Here is a 20,819-nt window from a genome sequence, read left to right as displayed (position 1 = left end):
GCGACAAAGTCCAGTTCACCACTTGTATGGACCGAGCATCCAGGTCGACAAAGTTCAAAGTCTACAATCAGCTTCTGTAAGCAAAAGCCCTTCCAATACTTCAGGTGAGGGAGTATCAGAAATGGCCAGTTTTGGGACAGTTTCACAGCAGAATAGAAAAGGTACTACCCGGTGAGTTATACGGTACCGACAGGATATTGGTTAGCACCAAAGTCAGACGCCTTATCCATTGAGCCATATCCCACTGCCGTTGCCAGAAGATGTGTTGTATTTGGAACATAAGAACATAAGAAATAGGAGCAGGAGTAGGCTATTTGGCCCTGCTCGGCTCTTCAATAAGATGATGGCTGATCTGATAATAGAATCAGCTCCACTTCCCTGTCCGCATTCCATAACCCTTTACCCAATTATTGCTCAAAAAGCTTTCTATTTCCGCTTGAAATATATTCAGACCAAGCCTCCACAGCGCTCTGGGGCATTGTTTAACAAAACTCTGAGACATGAAATGTTTCCTCATCTCAGTTTTAAATCGGCGGCACATTATTTTAAGACTATATCCTCTTGTTTTATTTTCTCCTATGAGTGGAAATATCCTCTCTGCATCCACCTAGTCGAGCTCCCTAACGATCTTATACGTTTCAATCAGATCACCTCGCATTCTTCAGAACTCCAATGTGTATAGGGCCAACCTACCAAACCTATCCGCAAATCAACGCCCTCATCTCCGGAATGAACCTCGTGAACCTTCTCTGAGCAGCCTCCAATGCAAGTATTACCTTCCTTAAATACGGAGAACAAAACTATACGCAGTACTCCACGTGGTGGCCTGTACAGTTCTAGCAGGACTTCATTGTTTTTATACTCTATCTCCCTTGCAATCAATACCAACAAGCTATATGCCTTCCTGATTACTTACTGTAACTGAATAATAACGTTTTTGTGTTTAATGCATAAGGACCCCCAGGTCTCCCTTTATTGCATCACGTTGCAACGTTTCTCCAGTTAATTTGTGGGCCATGAAATGCCGTTTTGGCCTTCCCATGGAATTTTAGAGAAAAAATACGCATCTACATTAAGCTGTTGACCACGTTCGACTTTCTTGAGGACTCCTTCGACTGTGCTTCGCAGCGTGTGCACGGCCTCGAGCTGGAGTCACATAGCTTTGGGCAGCCAATCAGGTGAGATATCATAGTAATAGGAGTTCCGCAGGATCCTATGCTCCTGTTACTATGATTGTGATAGAGCCTGAAACAATAAAAACACTGCCCCAAACGGCTAAAACACTTATTTAAAAAATAATTACAATACTTCCATTTAAATTAAAGTTAATAATGTCTTTAAAAAATTCACGTTTTTTTACATTTTCTTTAACAAACTTACCGTTGTGGGGAGGGTTTTAATTCTAAAATGTTTTAATAACTTTATTTTTATATGTTTTTGTGTTTTTTTAAAACACTTGCGCCTGTAAAAGTCGGCTATGCGCCTGCTTTTTCAGGCGCAAGCTTTTTGAGGACATTAGTAAGAATAAATTTCGGAAATTTCCACTTGCAAGTGTCCTTGATCCAGAGATACGGCCATCCAGCAAGTCAGAAACTTGCAGACTGAAAACCGACATTTCCGTACAGACGCGGGGAAGCCGGAATTTCAGGGCCAATATTTGCTTTTCTATTATTTCTGCCAAAGTTGATAACCTCACATGTTCCCACATTATAATCAATCTGCCTAATTATTGCCCAGTCACTTAGCCTGTCTATATCCCTTTGAAGATTTTTTTTGTGCTGCTCACGATTTGCTTTCCCACCCATCTTTGTTTCATCAGCAAACTTGGCTACATTACACTCGGTCCCTTCATCCAAGTAATTAATATAGATTTTAAATAGTTGAGGGCCCAGAACAAATCTCTGCGGCACCTCATTAGTCACTGTTTCCCATCCGGAAAATGACCCGTTTATCCTGACTCTCTGATTTCTGTTCGTAAGCCAATCCTCTATCCATGCTAATATATTACCGCCAACCCCATGAGCGTTTATCTTGTGCAGTAATCCGTTATGTGGCATTTTATCGAATGCCTTCTGGAAATCCAAATGCACCACATCCACTTGTTCCCCCTTACCCACTCTGCTCGATATATCGTCAAAGATTCGCAGGATATTTGTCAAACATGACTTCCCTTTCATAAAATCATGTTGACTCTGCTTGATTCAATCATGTTTTATCAAATGTCCTGCTACTGCTTCCTTAATAATGGACTTCAGCTTTTTCCCAACGACAGATGTTAGTCTAACTGGTTTATAGTTTCCTGCTTTGCGTCTGCCTCTTTAATTAAATAGGGGCTTTACTTTTGTGGTATTCCAATCCGCTGGGACGAACCCAGAATCGAGGGAATTTTGGTAGATTACAACCAAACCATCCAGTATCTCTGCTGCCTATTCTCTTAAGACCCTAGGATATAAGCCATCAGATTCAGGGGACTTGTCCGCTTTTAGTCCCATTATTTTACCTCTGATTACTTCATTCGTGATAATGATAGTATTAAGTGCCTCCCTCCCTATAGCCCATGGATAATCCACTCTTGGGATGTTTTTTGTCACTTCTACCGTGAGAACCGATACAAAATATTTGTTCAAAGTCTCTGCCATTTCCCTGTTCTCCATTATTAAATCCCCATTCTCATCCTCCAGGAGACCAACATTTACTTTAGCCACACTTTTCCTTTTTATACATCTGTAGAAACTCTTACTATCTAATTTTATATTTCGTGTAAGTTAACATTCATAATCTATCCACTTTTAATCATATTTTTAGTAGTTCTTGGTTGGATTTTAAAAATGTCCCAATCCTCTGGACTCACACGAGTGGATGATTGGGGGAGTGAGACGTAACAGGTGGCCTAAAAGTTACAGCAAAATAATTCAGAAGAATTTCAGCTCAAATGAACTCCAATCAGAGCGGATTACGAGCCAATGCCTACACCTACTGATACACTACGAGTAGGGCTCTAACCTACTCGGGAACAATTCCATTAAATTCCAAATCCAACGATTTAAGCACATTACCACTGCAGATAGCACGGTGCATTTTTAAACACACACCGAGTGAAGCAGTACTGACAGCACAACCATTTTAAACAGACAAAGACCAATCCGAGAAAGACAGTACAATTTTATGTCACTGTATTACGCAGTAGAAAGCGGGATAGGCTGAATCACTTTAGGCGGTAAATAAACTGCACTCCCTGCTTGTCTCACTAATCAGCTCGGTGGTCAAGGGGTATAATTAGATAGAAAAATAATGGAACCCTTTCTAATGGATGTTGGAGCGTATTTTTGGACATATACTTGACTAGTATATGGGACCAAACGTTTGTTTTATATTCCCCTTTAATGAATTTTGTAAGGGACAATACTGATGCAATATGCTTTATATAAAAAACACAGTTAGACATGAAGGTATGCTGGCCTTGAGTTATGGAGATAGGAAAGTGTGATAATGAATGACTGGAGAGATAATTATGTGGGATGTTTGTCTATACCGGTGCCAAATAGTCTGCCCTTGTTTATAATGCTCTGTCACAAAGCAGGCTGATTTATATCAAAAAACCTCAGCCTTGGAGGAAAAGCTTTGTAAACCTTGTAATGCGATGATAGGGCATGTGATGTTAAGTGACGTAATTTGTAAGATAAAAGAACCTCACTGGAGATACCAAATTGAGAAGCTGGTTCAAAGAGAGGTCTTTAACACTTCTCCCAAAGCTTTGTCACCGATTTAATAAACCTCTCTTTATATATTATACAGTCTCGGAAATATTTTTCCACAAAAAAATGGCTTCACGACAGGATACTGTCCGATCAGACGTGATCACTTAAGACAGTATCTGGAATCTGGTGTTAGAGACTGAAAAGAGAGGTGTACAGGCACGACGGGATAGTGTATAAGATACGAGTAAGTAGATAGCGGGAAGAGGCTGACTAACAGTTTGATTTTTCCCTTTGGTAAATAAGGTTGGTGCGGAAGGGAACTGATCACTCCAACCTACAGCCGAAAAACTCTGGTGAAAGGAAACACGCTAGCTTTGTTGTGAAGACAAAGAGTCCCCACAGAGTAGTCGTGGGCGTGAGTATTATAGGAACAAAGGGAAACGTCCGAGACTGGCAAAGATGGAAGGTATGGAAGGGAATGTAAAACACGGGCCGCCCGGGTCGTTAACTAATTCCTATATGACCGATCGACAGGTCTTAATCAATAAAATGCAAAAGTACGGTTGGGATGTATCCCAGACGTTAGAAAAACAGCGAAGTTGGACAGTTAAACAAAAGAAAGATAAAACTAAAAAAGCCGGAGTATTATTGTTGCATCTGTTAGGTGGACTAATTGAACAGGTTAAGGGGGTTAAAGAGAAAATGGATGAAAAAAGTAAACAATTAAACCAGGCAAAAAGGAAAAATTTAGAGTGGGAAAAGAAATGCCTGGCGCTGGAACAACAGATCCAGGATCGATCTCAATGGGGGGGATCGCTGCCCCCTTACTAGAATTATCAATGCGAAGCAACCGCCCAGGGTCAGGAAGATTTAGAAACCCTCCCGGTGGCGCCGGTAACGAGAGGGGGGACGGCCGTAAATCCCACTGCGACCTATAAGCCCTTTACCCCCGGCGAAAGACAGCAGATAATGGCTTCCCTGGGTAAATTACAGCCCCGATGTGCGAATATTAAATTTTGGGCAGAGCTGGATACAGTTTGGGTGGGCCACCAACTACACCTCAGAGATATCCACCAACTAGTCCGAGCGGCTTGCCCGGCAGATCAGTGGTGAGCAGTGGCCGGAGGAACCACGGTAGCAGCCAATGTCGACTTTTCAGGGGTCGTTGGACACACGCGGTACCTTTAACCACCGAAGTAGATGGTCAACAGGCGGCCTTTGGCACTTTTAAAACCGAGATCCAACGAGTTTTAGGCAACGCCCCTACTAATTGGGGTAAAATTACTACAACCAAACAGCAAAAAGGGGAAGGAGCCTCAGAGTATGGGGAACGATTGTTCCACATATATCAAGAATGCTCTGGACAGGGAAACCCAGGCTGCGGTGACCGAACATTTATTCAGGCATTCAAGGACGGACTATCCGCTGCACACCAGACCATTATAAAAATGGGAGTAATTGTAACCCAGGATTATGATGAACTGGTCGAGTGGGCTAGTGGCGTCCAGGGAGGGGGGGGATGAAAAATCTCAGACAAAGATAAAGCAGGAAAAGATCTCTGCCACGGGAAGAGGAGGAGGGCAGAAAAGGGGGACTTGCCATAATTGTGGAAAACCGCACCATTTTACCAGGGAATGCAAAGAGAAAGGCAGTGAAAAGCAATGTACGTATTGTGGTAAGAAAGGACACCTGGAAGCGACATGCTATGGTAAAAATGGCTATCCTAATAAGGCAAGGACCCTTCAGCACAAGAATACCAGAAGTGGCAGGCGTACAAAGCCACCCGGTGATGTCCGGCAGCCCCTGTACAAAGTGAAAAGGAGGGAAGGAAATATGTGTCTGCACCAGTAGGGGGCCGACAGTGTGAAAGGCTAGTGGACACGGGAGCCTCAATATCCATTAACAATATGCCCCTTCCCGTCACCGACAAGAAGGCTCTGATAAACTGAATAGATGGACGGCCCACACTGGCCTACCTGAGCACCACCCAATTGGTGGAAATTGATAACTTATATATACCCATGAGATTTTACGTATGCAAGATTCGTGAGGGAACACTATTGGGGAATGATGTAATGATGGGATTTAAGCCCCTGATTGATTGCGGCAAGGGGAAACTGACATGGCCAAAGGCGGATGGCAGTAAGGGAGGTTTAGGACAGATAGCCCACCATGTGGAAAGTATAGGTGTAGCTACAGCCACAAAAACTGACTGGCTTTTCGGGACTGGAGGGTATGGAGGCATATGTGCCTATGTGCCCGGGGTCTGGGCACAGACAGAATTAGACACTGGAAGGCGAAGACGGACCCTATTAAATTCCCTGGACCATCTCATAAACCACACCGACAATACCCTATTAGACCTGAAGCTAGAACAGCAGTTGTAGAAATAGTAAAAGGGCTAGTGGAAAAGGGTATCGTAAAAGAAACAGTTAGCACCACTAACTCCCCAACATGGCCGGTAGGGAAACCAGATGGGAGTTATAGACTCACAATCGACTACACTGCCCTTAACAAGGTCACCCCCAAATTACACCCGATAGTGGCCAGCCCCTCCACAATCCTTAATGGATTATCCACTGAAAATAAGATCTTTTCAGTCCTAGACATAGCCAATGGTTTTCGGGCCCTTCCCCTCGACCTAGAATCACAAGAAAAATTTCCCTTCACGGTGGAGGATAAACAATATACTTGGAACCGATTACTGCAAGGATTCCATAACAGTCCTGCCATATTCCATCGAGTCATAAGGGATATACTAAAACAAATAGAAGTACCGGCAAGAAATATTATTGTACAATATGTCGACGGCGTATTAATAGCCTCAGAAACCAAGGAAAGACATCAGGCAAACCTATACTTAGTATAAAGGGCTCTGTAAACGGCGGGCCTTAAGGTTAACCCCAAAAAGGCCCGGGTAGGGAAATCCCAGGCCCTGTACTTAGGGTACTGTCTCTCAAAGGGGCTGAAAGAAATGCCCTCGGATAGGAAAAAGGCTGACAAGGACATGCCTAGACCACTAACGGGAAGGCCGGTGAGGATTGTACTGGGCCTCTTTAATTACAGCCGAAACTTTATCCTTGATTTTGCAAAAATTGCTGATCCAATACAAAGATCAGTGAAAGAGGGGAAACCGGCCCTTGATCTCATAGAGTGGGGTCTTGAACAAGAACAGGCGTATAGTAAACTCAAATCAGAACTCGTCACCGCACCTGGATTGGGACTGCCTGACATGGGTAAGGATTTCCACATCCACTGTAACAATGTCGGTGGGTTCTATATGGCCGTGCTCACCCAATATCACGGGGATAAAAGGAGACCTATAGCCTATTACTCTACCACCAAAAGCTCGGTGCTACTGGGTTATCCAGATGTATAGCCGCGCTAGATTGCGCAGCTTGGGCGGTAAAAATTAAGCGAGACTGTGGTGATGACTGGAAACATCATTCTCCACACTAAACACACATTGGTAGAAATGTTAAACACAGGAAAACTGAGAACCGTATCTAATTTGAGACGGGCAAAGTGGGAAGCAGTCCTCTTCACACCCAACAAAGCGGTACCATAATTAGCGATGTCGGAAACAACCCCGCAGAAGGAATGATGAGTAAAGGGGAACCCCACTTTTGTGAAGAAGTATGTGAGGATATGGAAGAGGATAGAATAAATGACGCCCCCCTTCAAACCGCATAACAAACCTTGTTTGTGGACGGCTCACGAAAATACGTAGAGGGACTACCTCATACCGGATAGGCCGTAGTTAACCAGGATCTAGAGACAGTTAAATCATGGAGAATTAATGGGGCGTCGTCAGCTCAAGTGGCGGAACTGGTAGCCCACACCCGGGCACTGGAATTATCGGAAAATAAGATTGTTAATATCTATACGGACAGTAGATATGCATTCGGGGGAGTACACGATTATATGACAGCATGAGGGAGAAGGGGTTTTATCACAACTAGCGGACATCCCATAAAGCATCAGCTGAGAATAGAAGCTCATTTAGCAGCCAGTAATAAACCAAAACAGGTAGCGGTTATTAAAATTAAAGCCCACAGGAGGGAACCGGACCGAAACAATCCAGATTGGCTGAGTCACCAGGGAAATAAGGCTGCAGACGTAGCTGCACAGAAGGCATTCGAGCAGGAAGAGTGTGAGGAAGCCCCAGTCAGTGCCGCTGGGACCCGGGACGAACAGATAAGTATTGAGAAACTACACCAGGACACTTCTGAGGAGGAAATAGGTATGTGGACAAAGCAAGGCGCAACGCAAGGGAATGATAACGTTTGGAGACGAAACGACAAGGTAATGGCGCCTGAATGCATACAGAATACCTTACTGGAGTTGTATCATGGCCTGTCTCATTCAGGACGAGAGGCCATGTCCGGGTGTCTTGGAAGAGATTGGTAGAGGAAAGGGATCGGGAGAGATATCGCCAAATATTGCCATCGATGTGTTACGTGCGCACAATATAATCCAGGCAGGCCCATTAAAATTAAAATGGGATACCAGCCCCGTCCACGAGGGCCATGGGAACACATACAAATTGATTTCACAGGTCCTTTGCCCCCATCCCATGGACAAAGATATTGCCTAGTGATTATAGATCAATTTACCCGGGGGGTGGAAGCATTCCCCACACGTGATTGCACTGCCTCAACAGTGGCAAGGGTATTCTGAACAAGGCACCCACTTCACCGGAAAAAAAAAATTGAAAAAACAACATGACAGCTGATGGGCATAAAACAAAAATTCTACATCCCCTACCACCCGCAGAGTTCTGGGATGGTACATCGCATGAACCATACCCTTAAGAACTCCCTGGCAAAGGCCATGAAAACGTCAGCAAAAACGTGGACAGAAGTATTACCCGTTATATTGATGAAGTTAAGAACCACGACAAACCGGACAACCGGATTAACCCCTTATGAACTAATGACAGGATGCAATTACCAGAGAACATCATAACAGGGGGGGCCGATGTAGGCCCATTAAAAGACAAAATAAAACGGTATGGCTTGGAAATAAGTACTCAATTAAAAGGGATGTGTAAATTAGTTAGGATCAATCAGGAAGAAAGAGACGCGGAAGCAGAGCTTACAAAGCTCCCTGAAGTCCCGGTGGCGGGAAGTCGCGTTATGGTAAGGGTCCTCCCGGGAAAACCGGAGTTTGCCCCAAAAATGAATAGGACCGTATGAGGTTATAATCAGCAGAGAAACTTGTGCCTGCATCGATGTGAAAGGGAACGACAATGGAAACATCGGACCCAGCTTAAGGTTTTTGAACCAGCCGTTTATCACACGTATTAGTTGTTGTTGTTTGTCGATTTACAGATTGACAGCGAGAGATTCTTCAAAGCCATACGGCCATTTTGCCTTTGACTATTTGTTAATTATAGAGTAATAAGATGAAACTATATATTGCGATCCGGCCTGCTAGCTCGACCGAAACGAGAGTTAGCCGTGAATAACTTTTTGTACATGTCTTATGTTTATGCGCAAAATGAGAACTTTTCCAGTTTCTGGGTATGTTCGCACTTCCCCATACATAGCAAAGGAGGCATCCCTTTGAGGTCAATCTCACTTAACATCTCGGAATGGAGTGGGTAATGCGACAAAACGATACAGGGGAAGTAAATTACACCTTGGAACCAGAGAAGGGATAAAGAAACGTGGAGATCGGGGTGTTACCTTTTCGATGCATTGACGGATGCTACCAGCCGGAATACAATAGGTCGGTACGTCCACGATTCCTGGTTTTGACCAACACCTCAGGAGTTGGAAGGCCCACTGCTGTCATTTGTTTCACTAGTACCCTGACTGGTGAGGAAACAGGTTTTGTAGCAGGATACTTTAACCTCACCATGTGGAACATAATAGCCAGCGAAACAACAAACCAGGGGTTCTTGGAAATAGAGGATTTGACGAATCAGACAAGTGGTCAGAACTGGGACCCTAAGTGTAGGTGGTGACGGGGGCTGAGAGAGAGATTGGGATCGAATCTAACAGCATACAATGGCATTTATTTGTGTGCGGGCATAAGGCCTACCCCTGGTTGCCACAGGACTGAAGGGGGTGCTGTTATTTGGGATCGGTGGTCCCCTTTTGTCAGACGGGTACGTACTTTAGCAGAAGTACAGACACCAGGTCGACTAAGACGAGATCTTAACCCGGTAGAGAGGCTATTTGGGGGCATGATACTCACATTCGGGATAGGGCGCACCATAGATGAATGATGTAACCTAGAGAGGGTACTGGAACATATAGTTAACAAGCCTGCTGAAGCAATGGAGGGCATAACGGCTGAAATGGTAGCCATACGCACAATGGTACTCCAGAATCGAATGGCCCTAGATTATATACGAGCACAAAGTGGGGGCACATGTGCCTTAATTGGAGCTGAATGTTGCACTTACATTCCCGATAATTCAGAAAACATAACGAACCTCGCTGATCACATAAGAAGGGACGTAAAGACGTTATCCACGACAGCAGGAGGATCTGGCTGGTTTGACTGGCTGTTAGGGGAATCCTGTGGGTCCTATCTTATGCATGGAGTAATTATTCTGGTTGTAATAATAATTACTTGCTGTCTGATTATAGAGTGTTTTAATATCTGCTGTAAAGTTATGATGGCTTGAATGATGCCAGTATCCAGTGTAATCGCCGAAGAAGAAGCACACCTGATGGAAATACTTGAAGACACCAAGGATGAAGAAACAGACGACGATGACACCGACCACTATCTTTGAAGGGTAGCCTGGAGCTACAGGCAAGGTGGACATACGGAACATCAGGGAAGTAACATACCTCAAAGGACGAATATATGACACCATGCTACTATCATTGTGGTCATCTGGATTTCGTTAACATCCTCCAGGACGAAAAGGGGGAATATTGTTGGAGCGTATTTTTGGACATATAATTGACTAGTATACGGGACCAAACATTTGTTTTTATTTTCCCCTTTAATGAATTTTGTAAGGGACAATACTGATGCATTATCCTTTATATAAAAAAAAACAGTTAGACTTCAAGGTATGCTGGCCTTGCGTTATGGAGATAGGAAAGTGAGATAATCAACGACTGGAGAGATAATTGGCGGTATGTTTGTCTATACCGTTGCTAAAAATCCTGCACTTGTTTATAATGCCCTGTCACAATGCGAGGATGGATTATATCAAGAGCCCAGCCTTGGACCGTAATTGTATGAAAAGCTTTGTAAACCTTGTAATGCGATGATTAGACTTAAGGACTAGTGCTAAAGCATGTGATGTAAAGTGACGTAATTTGTAAGATAAAAGAACCTCACTGGAGATAACAAATTGAGAAGCTGGTTAGAGACAGGGGTCTCTAACACTTCTCAAAAAGCTTTGTCTCCGATTTAATAAACCTCTCTTTATATATTATACAGTCTCGCAAATATTTTTCCACAACATGTCTATGGGAAAATATTTCAGACATCAGTGTGACTGGAGAAGCACACACACATCCACGTGAGAGTGTTCCAGTGCACTGACTGTGGAAAGAGCTTCAATTAGATACACAGCTGAAAAAATATTGCACCATTCACTGCAGGGAGATACTACACGTGTTCTGTATGTGGACAAAACTTCAACTGATCATCCAACCTGGGAGACACAAGGGCACCTGCATCATGGATAAACCGTGGGAATGTGGAGACTGTGAGAAGGGATTCAGTTCCCCGTCTGATCTAGAGATTTATTGTCACAGTCACACCGACGAGAGGCGGTTCACCTGCTCTGTGTGTGGGCAGGGGTTCACTCAGTCATCCAACCTGCTGAAACTCCAGCGAGTTCACACTGGGGAAGTGTGGAAAGGGATTCACTCAGTCATCTGAATTGCGTGTTCACAAGTGACTGCAGAAGTAATGTTCTACTGTTATTACTGCTGTTAAACGCATCCTGACTGAATCGTGTTCGTTCTGTCAGTTGGGATTTGTTTCTGCTGATATTACTAACCCCGAAAACTGGGATGGAGTTTAATACTTTGATATTTCAAGTAATACAATGTTTCGATATTTGAAATATCCATGATAAGAGGAGACTAATTGATGTCCTGTTATATGTTGGTCCTTTTCTCCTTTCTATCTCGAGATTGTTTCAGTTCTCATGCCTTTGGTTACTCTCAGGGAGAAGTCTCAGTTCCTTATACCTTCCAGAGTGCCGCTCTTTGCCTTGGTATCCAGAGTAGAGACAGCTATCACGCATGGGATCACTAAACACAAAACACAGTCTGTAAATCCGTTTCTGCTCCAGGACTTAGCGCGTTCCTGACAGCATCTCTCTCACCTTCGATGTGTGAATAGAGAATCGTGCAAATATGGTTTCAATTTAAATTTGAATCCACTCAGTAAATGTATTTAAAGAAAAATGTACAAGTAAACCCTTCACATCAAGTAATTGGCAAAGGTTTACAGTCAAGAAGATGAACAAGTAAAAATATCACGGCCCAGTAACACAGCTCTATATTCACAGGAGAAAGTCTGTTATCTAAGTCCTCGAATGTCAGTTGGTGAGATGAAAGACTGAATCACTTTCCACATTAAGCTGGTAAACGGTATCTCCCTGATGTCTTTCCACCCAACGAGCATCTGCATCCATTCCCACTGTCCCTACATTTACAGTGTTGAGTCAGGTGGCCACACGAGTCTCAAAGGCGAGACGATTGGTTGAAGGTGCATCCACACATAGAACATGTGTCCCGTTTCTCACCGCTGTGATTGGTGTTTTTCCAAAGGCTGATGACAGGTTGATCCTGATCAATCCGGCGAATCTCTCAAATCTTGCCGTGATGTTTGGTTTCATTTTCCCAGCTGTAGACCCTCACCTTCTAATAACCTGCAAATTGAAGTTCCAAACGTTTTTTTTTTAAATTCGTAGCCAATCGTTCCAATTCTTTGTCAAATCACAAACGCCAGAGGTCACCTTGCACATGCCAAGGATCACTCTGCGCCAATGCTCTTAGCCAAAAGGCCTAGAGCCACTGCACCGTTCCTGGAAGTACTGCAATACCAGGTTCGTGCCATGGAGGTGGATGGGTCAGGTCCCCCACACACCTCCGTGGAGGTGGATGGGTCAAACCTCCCCACCCACCTCCTGTTTCCAAAAATGCAAGCATATACCTTCGTGACCAGGGAGGAACCACCCTGGGGTCATGGTGGCTGGTCAGAAACGGTACTACACTTGATCTTAGCCAAAAGGCCGAGAAGCGTTGTTACTTTAATTACAGGATTCACATTACCACTGTATTAGGAATCAGAGTCGAGTCCAGTCCTGCCCTCAAATTACAACCACACACTTCCTAGTTGAGGTGATTACCCAGTTGAGGTCATTGGATCGGTATCAAGAGCAGGGGCACTGGCTAATTTTTAATCATATTTAGCCCACTGGTACCGACGACAATTATAACCCCTGAACTGCTGCCTTGGCTGAGATCCACCAACAGCACAGATCAAGGAACGAACTTGGGAACTTCCCAGTCAATATTGCAGAGTGTTCTAAAATTTGGGGGATGGGGGTAGGGTTAGAAATAGTATTTTGAAACACATTTTACTCGAGCTTCAAACGAAACTTTCGTCACACTGCACAATTCTGAAGTCTTTCCAAATTCAAGTCAAATGGATCATCAAAATGAGTGTGACATTTTGGAAAGGCGCAAGTCACTGAAATCGACAGCTTTTCAATCACTGCACAGTACAGAAGGGAACAACTGTTAATGGGAGGTCGGTTCGTGAAGTCCCCCGACACTCCGAGATAAACTGCACTGTTCCTTTAAGTATAAACAGGCAGAGAAAGGGAGTCCGGGTCCCTTTACATATCTGCTCCATTCCCCCAGGTTTGGGAGGAGCAAACGCGCGCTGTCTCCTTGTATCCTCACACAGCAAGCACCGCCGGTGTGCTCCCGCAAGGTCCTAAAGGCCGAAGTAAAATTAAGCTTCTGGTTAAGCACAACAACTGAAACGTGCACATAAAAAAGTCTTTTCCCTATATGCGTGTGTGTGAGCGTGTGTGTAAACAAAACACATCATTCTTAATTTTTGACAATGAATTCGACAGAGATAAGCTATTGTTTTCGCCAGTTATTTTCCAGCAGTTTATTTGCTCTTATTTACAATGTAATTGCAGAGTGCTTAATCCCTTTACCATTTATTGATGACCCATTGTCTTTTGTGCTCTTGATTCGAAAGTGATGTCACACTGACCATTCCTTTACCAAGGTGACCACTTGTCCGCAGTATACTGTGGGAAAGGGGAGTAAATCTCACCGAGGGTAATAAGCAGCCTCCCACCAGTCTCTGCATTTTATTGCCCAGTGATCACCTCACCATCACAGAAGTTCCTGAGATTTACCTCCAGTGTGGATGACTTGTGTAAGTGATGTTAAGAATTAAATTGTAGGTTAAAAGAGGAGTTGGGTGAGGAGGGTTTGGAGAGTAGGCGTAAAAGAGGTGTTGGGTTGAGGGTTTGAGAGAAATGCGATGATAGAGGAGTTGGGGTGAGGGGTTGGGGAGTTGGGTTGAAAGAGTAGTTGCGAAGGGGGAGGTGTAGAGAAGGGGTGAAGAAGGTGTATGAGTGAATGGGATTTACAGCCCTTTAAGTGCCTTTGTTGAACTATGATGGGGTTTATTTTTCCTTTCAAATGTTTTATATTGTGTGTTTCACTGAAGTTAGACGTGGGGTTGCAGTTCCTTGCAGGCACTGGACTGTTTCTGGTGAATTAATGTTGGCAGTGTTAATTGGGAATAGATTTGAGTGGGATCATTCTGTGCTGAATGCGTCGCTGGGCGGCGGGTTTGCCCTCAGTCCCAGTGATGAGGTGTTATTGACACCAAATCCAGGGACCACATACATTGTGACTCCAAATCCAGGGACAACTTACATTGAGGCATCAAATCCAGGGAACCCTTACACTGAGGCACCAAATCCAGGGACTATTTACAATGAGACATCAAATCCATGATGAATTACATCGTGACACCTAATTCAGGGATTACTGATACCGTGACAACAAATCCTGGGACCAATAACACTGAGGCACCAAATCCTTGGACCACTTACACTGAGACTATAGAATTACATCAGATATATTGGCAGAAATGGGCCATTCGGGCTAACCAGTCTGTGCCGGTGTTCATGCTCTGCTCGGTAATTAGAGAGCCTCAGTATGGGGAATGGCCATGCCACTGAAAACAGTTCTAGTTTGGGGGAAAGGTGGGTAATGAATGAAGATATGATGTTGGAATCAGACGGTGACTGTGAGGCCTGGTGACAGATTATTGTCAGAAGCCCTTTTCAAGCAGGCTGATGATTAATTGTAACCAGCACAACAACTGTATCCGTCTGTTATTGTCGCAAAATCCCCAAATCTAATGTCACTAATTGATTCTTCTGTGCGAAATGTAGAGTTGTAAAATAAGGGAGGAAATGAGGCTTGCGCAGAAACGAAGGTTCCTTGAATTAACACATTGTGAGGCTGTTTTGTGACTCGTCTGTGAGAGATTAAAAACATGAAATGGAAAAGGGCAAGTTCAGTGACACTTATATTGCCAATAGTGCTTTCTACGTTAATCAATGTATCCTAAGCCCAATATCATATTGACAATCCCAATCACTAATCCCAATACTAACACATAGCCACAAACCACACCCACTAACCACTAAACCTACATCTAAACCCAGCCCCTAATCAATGTTAAGAACATAAGAAATAGGTGCTGAAGTCGGGCATCTGACCCGTTGAGCCCGTTCTGTCATTCAATAATATCATGGCTGATATGATCTTGGCCTCAATTCCACTTCCCTGCTCTCTCCGCATAACGCTTGACTTCCCCATCTTTCAAAAATCAGTCCATCTGCAACTTAAATATATTCAATGATCCAGCGTCCGTTGCTCTCTGGGGTAGAGAATTTCAAAGATTCACGATTCTCTGAGAAAAGAAATTCATCTTCATTTGCGTTTTAAATGGGCGACCCCTTATGCTCAGACTTCGCCACCTAGTTCTCGATTCCCCCCACAAGAGGAAACAGTGATCAGTGGGGAAGCTAAAGACCCGATAAAGGAAGTGTTTAAACAATTATTTTGATGCAAAAAATTTCTGCAACGTATGTTCGTGAGAAGTAATTATAATCAACTAACCCATCAAAATTAGCAAATACAATTACAAAGACCAGGTATTTCAAATCAATCACATGCAGTATGTGTGGAGATCTGTGATCCGCATTCAAAAATCGTTAAACAATATAGAAAATATGAGAGTTCCATTCTTAAGCAAGATAGTTCTTTCAAAGACCGTCAAATGTCTGTAAAGTGAGACACGCCGGTTCAGTGTGTGCCATCCACAAGCTGTATGCTCAAACAAAACAAGCTTGGGATTTGATGTGGCAAAAGATGAACTGCGTGAGAAGTGAAATAATCTAGAGTAAGAAAAGGCCCAAAATGGAAGGGAAGGGAACATGAATTGGTCTCCCGTGCAACGGCTTGGTCCCGGCCTGTATGACCATCAGCAGGACGGGGCAATCAGAGGGAGCAGTGTGCGGCGGTGGCATTCCATTGTAGGATGGTGACGGCTGCAAAGTCACGTCGCTAACTGCAGTGCGGGCAGGCACAGCAGGAGGGGCGAAGCAGCGTCAAGAGATTATAGAAGGACGTGATTGGGGCCCAGGAGAGGCATGAGTCTGGGGCCCAGAAGGGGCAAGGGGCTAGGCGCAGCGTGGCCCAGCCCAGATTGCTTTACATGTGTGCGCCCAGTCCGTGCAGCAGAGCTGGTCTCCAGGCGTCTGGGGTAATCCTTGCCACTGGAGCAAGACCGAGCTCTGTCAAGCCAGTGTGGTGGCTGGTGTGCAACGGCCACCACACGTTAAAAAAATCCAAACACAGCCAGCTTCAACCGTTCAAAATGTAGCTCGGGATTTGCAATATTAGGTCCTTCATTAAAACACCTGTGAACTTATTCTTTTTTGGCGTGGAAGCAAGTCATCCTCGCTTCCAGCGACTGCCTATGATGATGATGATGGTTATGGAGAAATCAAATATTGGACACACGATGTTTGAAACAATATTGAGACAGAACATTAATCTCCAACTCAGGTACAGGGTTATTCAGAGTAGCAAAAACAAAGTCGAAGTGCCAGAATGAACATGGTTCAGTGGCCAATGGGGGCCCAGTAAATCCTGTACCATTCACTGATTGGCTGTTCCTATTTACCCAGCATTACTGCCGACCACAGACTTCAGGGACCGAGTGCGCAGGCGCCGAAACTGGTTGTATTCGGAGCATGCGCAGTGTGTGTAATGGCGGAGCAGGGATGGTGAAATGAGCTCCGCAAAACAGCTCAATTTCAGCAGGGTGGAGGTGAGTAAAGGACCAGCGGGTGGGCGGGGAGACTTCATAATCAACAGCAGCCCGCCAGAAGCCCGTAATAATAAACGGAATATCGGCGGCTGCAGCCTCGAGGCTTTGTCCCGGTCAAAGGCCCAGGCTAACGGCGGCCATTTTTGTACAGGAAGGCAGGGCCAGTCCTCCGCCATCTTGGTTCAGTGAGCAGGAAAGCGCATGCGTGGCCATCTTGGTAAAGTAACAGCTCAGTTATTTAATCTCGACACCTCGGATTTCTCACCATCTCCTAAAGGCGCTGCTCAGTGCTCAGCTTCTGGTTACATCCCAGACAATTGTAACAGGAAAGCCCCAGAGCTGTTCAACCCCAGTATTACAGCCCCCATGTACAGTCCCAGGGTTAGAGACCCCATGTACAGTCCCAGAGTTAGAGTCCCCATGTACAGTCCCAGGGTTAGTGTCCCCATGTACACTCCCAGGGTTAGAGTCCCCATGTACACTCCCAGGGTTAGAGTCCCCATGTACACTCCCAGGGTTAGAGTCCCCATGTACAGTCCCAGGGTTAGAGTCCCCATGTACAGTCCCAGGGTTAGAGTCCCCATGTACAGTCCCAGGGTTAGAGTCCCCATGTACAGTCCCAGGGTTAGAGTCCCCAGGTACAGTCCCAGGGTTAGAGTCCCCATGTACAGTCCCAGGGTTAGAGACCCCATGTACAGTCCCAGGGTTAGAGTCCCCATGTACACTCCCAGGGTTAGAGTCCCCATGTACAGTCCCAGGGTTAGTGTCCCCATGTACAGTCCCAGGGTTAGAGTCCCCATGTACAGTCCCAGGTTATTATCTCATAATAACATAATAATATAAGAAATAGGAGCATGAGTGGATCATTTGGCCCTTGGATCCTGCTCTGCCATTCAATAAGATCACAGCTGATCTGATCATGGACTCACCTTCACTTCTCTGCCCGCTCCCCATAACCCTTTAATCCCTTATCGCTCAAATATCTGTCTATCTCTGCCTTAAATACATTCAATGACCATGCCTCCACAGCTCTGGGACAGAGAATTCCACAGATTTACCCTCTGAGAGAAGAAATTCCTCCTCATCTCAGTTTTAAATGGGTGACACCCTATTCTGAGACGATGCACCCTAGTTTTAGTTTACTCAATGAGTGGCAATATCCTCTCTGGATCCACCTTGTCAAGTCCCCTCGTTATCATATGTTTCAATCAGATCACCTCTTATTTTGTTGAGTTCCAAAGTGTATCAGCCCAACCTTCTCAACATATCCTCATAAGACAAGCCCCTCATCGCCAGAATTAACCTCTGAACAGCCTCCAATGCAAGTATATCCTTCCTTAAATATGCAGACCAAAATTGAATGTAGTATTCCAGGTGTGGTCTCAACAATACCCTGTACAGTTATAGCAGGAATTCTCTGCTTTTATATTCTATTCCCCTTGCAATAAAAGCCAACATTCCAATTGCCTTCCTGATTACTTGCTGTACCTGCATACTAACTTTTTGTGTTTAATGCACAAACAGCCTCAGGTCAATCTGTCCTGTAGCACTTGCAATTTTTCTCCATTTAAATGATAACTTTCTTTTTATTATGTTTGCCAAAGTGGATAACCTCACATTTCCCCATATAATACTACATCTGACAAATTTTTGCCCACTCATTGAGCCTGTCTATATCCCATTGCAGATTATTTGTGTCCTCAATTTGCTTCTCACTCACCTTTGTATCATCAGCAAACTTGGCTATATTACACTCGGTCCTTTTCTCCAAGTCATGAATATAGATTGGAAATAGTTGAGGACCTAGCACCGATTCCTGCAGCACCCAACTAGTCACCATTTGCCAACCAGAAAAAGACCAATTTATCCCGACTCTCGATTTTCTGTTAGTTAACCTATCCTCTATCCATGCTAATATACTGTTCCCAACCCAGTGAGCTTTTATCTTGTGCAGTAACCTCTTATGTGCCATCTTATCAAATGCCTTCTGGAAATGCAAACACACCACATACACTGCTTCCGACTTATCCATCCTACTCATTATATCCTCAAAAAACTCCAGCAAATTTGTCAAACATGAGTTCCCTTTCATGAAGCCATACTGACTCTGCTTGATTGAATCATGCTTTTCCAAATGTCCCACGACTGCTTCCTTAATAATGGTCTCCAGCACTTTCCCAATGACAGATGTTAGGCTAACTGGTCTATAGTTTCCTGCTTATTGTCTGCCTCCTTTTTTTAAATAGAAGCGTTACATTTTCGGTTTTCCAATCTGTTGGGACCGCCCCAGAATCCAGGGAATTTTGGTAGATTACAACCAATGTGTCCACTGTCGCGACAACCACTTCTTTTAAGACGCTACGATGTAAGCCATCAGGGCAAGGTGACTTGTCTGCCTTTAGTCCCATTATTTTTCTGAGTACTATCTTGAATAGTGATTGTATTAAGTTACTCCCTCACTATAGCCCCTTGATTATCCACTTCAGTATTACTCTCAGAGACCGAGTGTTTTACTGTAATTAAACTAATCTCTGATTTTTTCTGTCGGATATTAAGTCCTGCACGGTCCCAGCAAACACCCCACTCCCTCGTCCCTCTGATGTTTCTGCAGAATTGCTTTGTGAAGACGGGCTCATGGAGAGAAACACCCTGCACGGAATAATCCCAAATTGAGAATCTCCAAGGGACAAGGCTCCTAGCTTTAATCATTTTCTGTCCTTTCCCGCCAGGCCCAGTTCTTTTGCTCAGATTCTGATAAAAAGTAAATTGGGAAAAGTGCACTTTGATTTTTAAAGGCAGAAATATTGAAGAGAGCTTCGCATGTGCAGTTCAGCCAGCCTCCTGTGTCCATGTCAAGTGAACATAATTGCACATGCGCCCTCCCCTCCCCCAGCCCTGCCTGTAATCACCATTCACTCAGTGAGTGGAAAAAGATGGTTTAAAACAGCCGGGAATGGAGACACTGTGACCCCGGGGTAAGACAGTGAGCAGCAGCCTCCTTACCGCAGCGCAGCGCTTTGGAAGCATGTCTGCAGATGGGCTCAGAGATCGGCATTGAGTCCGGGTGCAGTTTAGGGGGAGTCGGGGAATGTGTGTATGGGGCAGAGTGCACCAAGAACCAGTGTCAGTGCATGGTGTGAGTCAGGGAAGGGAGAGGCCATTCTCGTGCTGTGTGTGGACAGTGTGTGTCCAGGGTAAGAGAGACAGAATGGTCAGAATCACCTATTTACAATCTGCTGCTTTCTCTCTCCAAACCAGTAGTGAACGTTCCTGGTTGAGTTCCATTGGCGGCTGTGTGTAAGAGGAAGAGTGGAGCAGTGTCTAGTTCCGGGACATGATGTGAGTGGAGGAAGGAAGAGGCCATTCTCGGGCTGTGCGTTGACAGTGTAAGGTAACAGATAAAGTAAATCACCTCGCTGTTTCAAATCATTGCTGCTTTCTTTCCCCAAATCAGTCGTGAATGTTCCTGATTCAGTTCCAATCTCAACGTGTCTTTTGTTCTTGGGCAGTGAGCAGTGGAAACACAGCCCAACAGTGAGGATGTGAGGAGTTTCACAAAGTGCATCTATTGAAGGCATCAGGAAAGGAGTGTGGGGGAAGATATTTTAAAGACGGGTTATGTTGTTTCGGTGAGCTGAGTTCTCCAGAACCGTGTTGCTGATCATTGAGAGATACATTGTCACTCCCTCAGATACATCATATTCTCCGCGCATCCATATCTTAGAACTAATAATGTTCTCGTATTAT

The 20,819-nt window shown here is 44.5% G+C and overlaps 2 pseudogenes; both read right to left on the bottom strand.

Annotated features, from left to right (window-relative positions):
• The window catches only part of LOC139250748 (histone H2B 1.2-like), a 156,291-nt pseudogene that overhangs the window by 49,107 nt on the left and 86,365 nt on the right, over positions 1–20,819 (bottom strand).
• On the bottom strand, positions 12,699–12,933 carry LOC139250769 (U2 spliceosomal RNA; annotated as a pseudogene).

The sequence above is a fragment of the Pristiophorus japonicus genome, unplaced genomic scaffold (genome assembly GCF_044704955.1).
Source record: "Pristiophorus japonicus isolate sPriJap1 unplaced genomic scaffold, sPriJap1.hap1 HAP1_SCAFFOLD_42, whole genome shotgun sequence".
Classification (NCBI taxonomy): domain Eukaryota; kingdom Metazoa; phylum Chordata; class Chondrichthyes; family Pristiophoridae; genus Pristiophorus; species Pristiophorus japonicus.
Note: the sequence above shows the minus strand (reverse complement) of the source record. Positions and strands in the feature narration are given on the sequence as shown.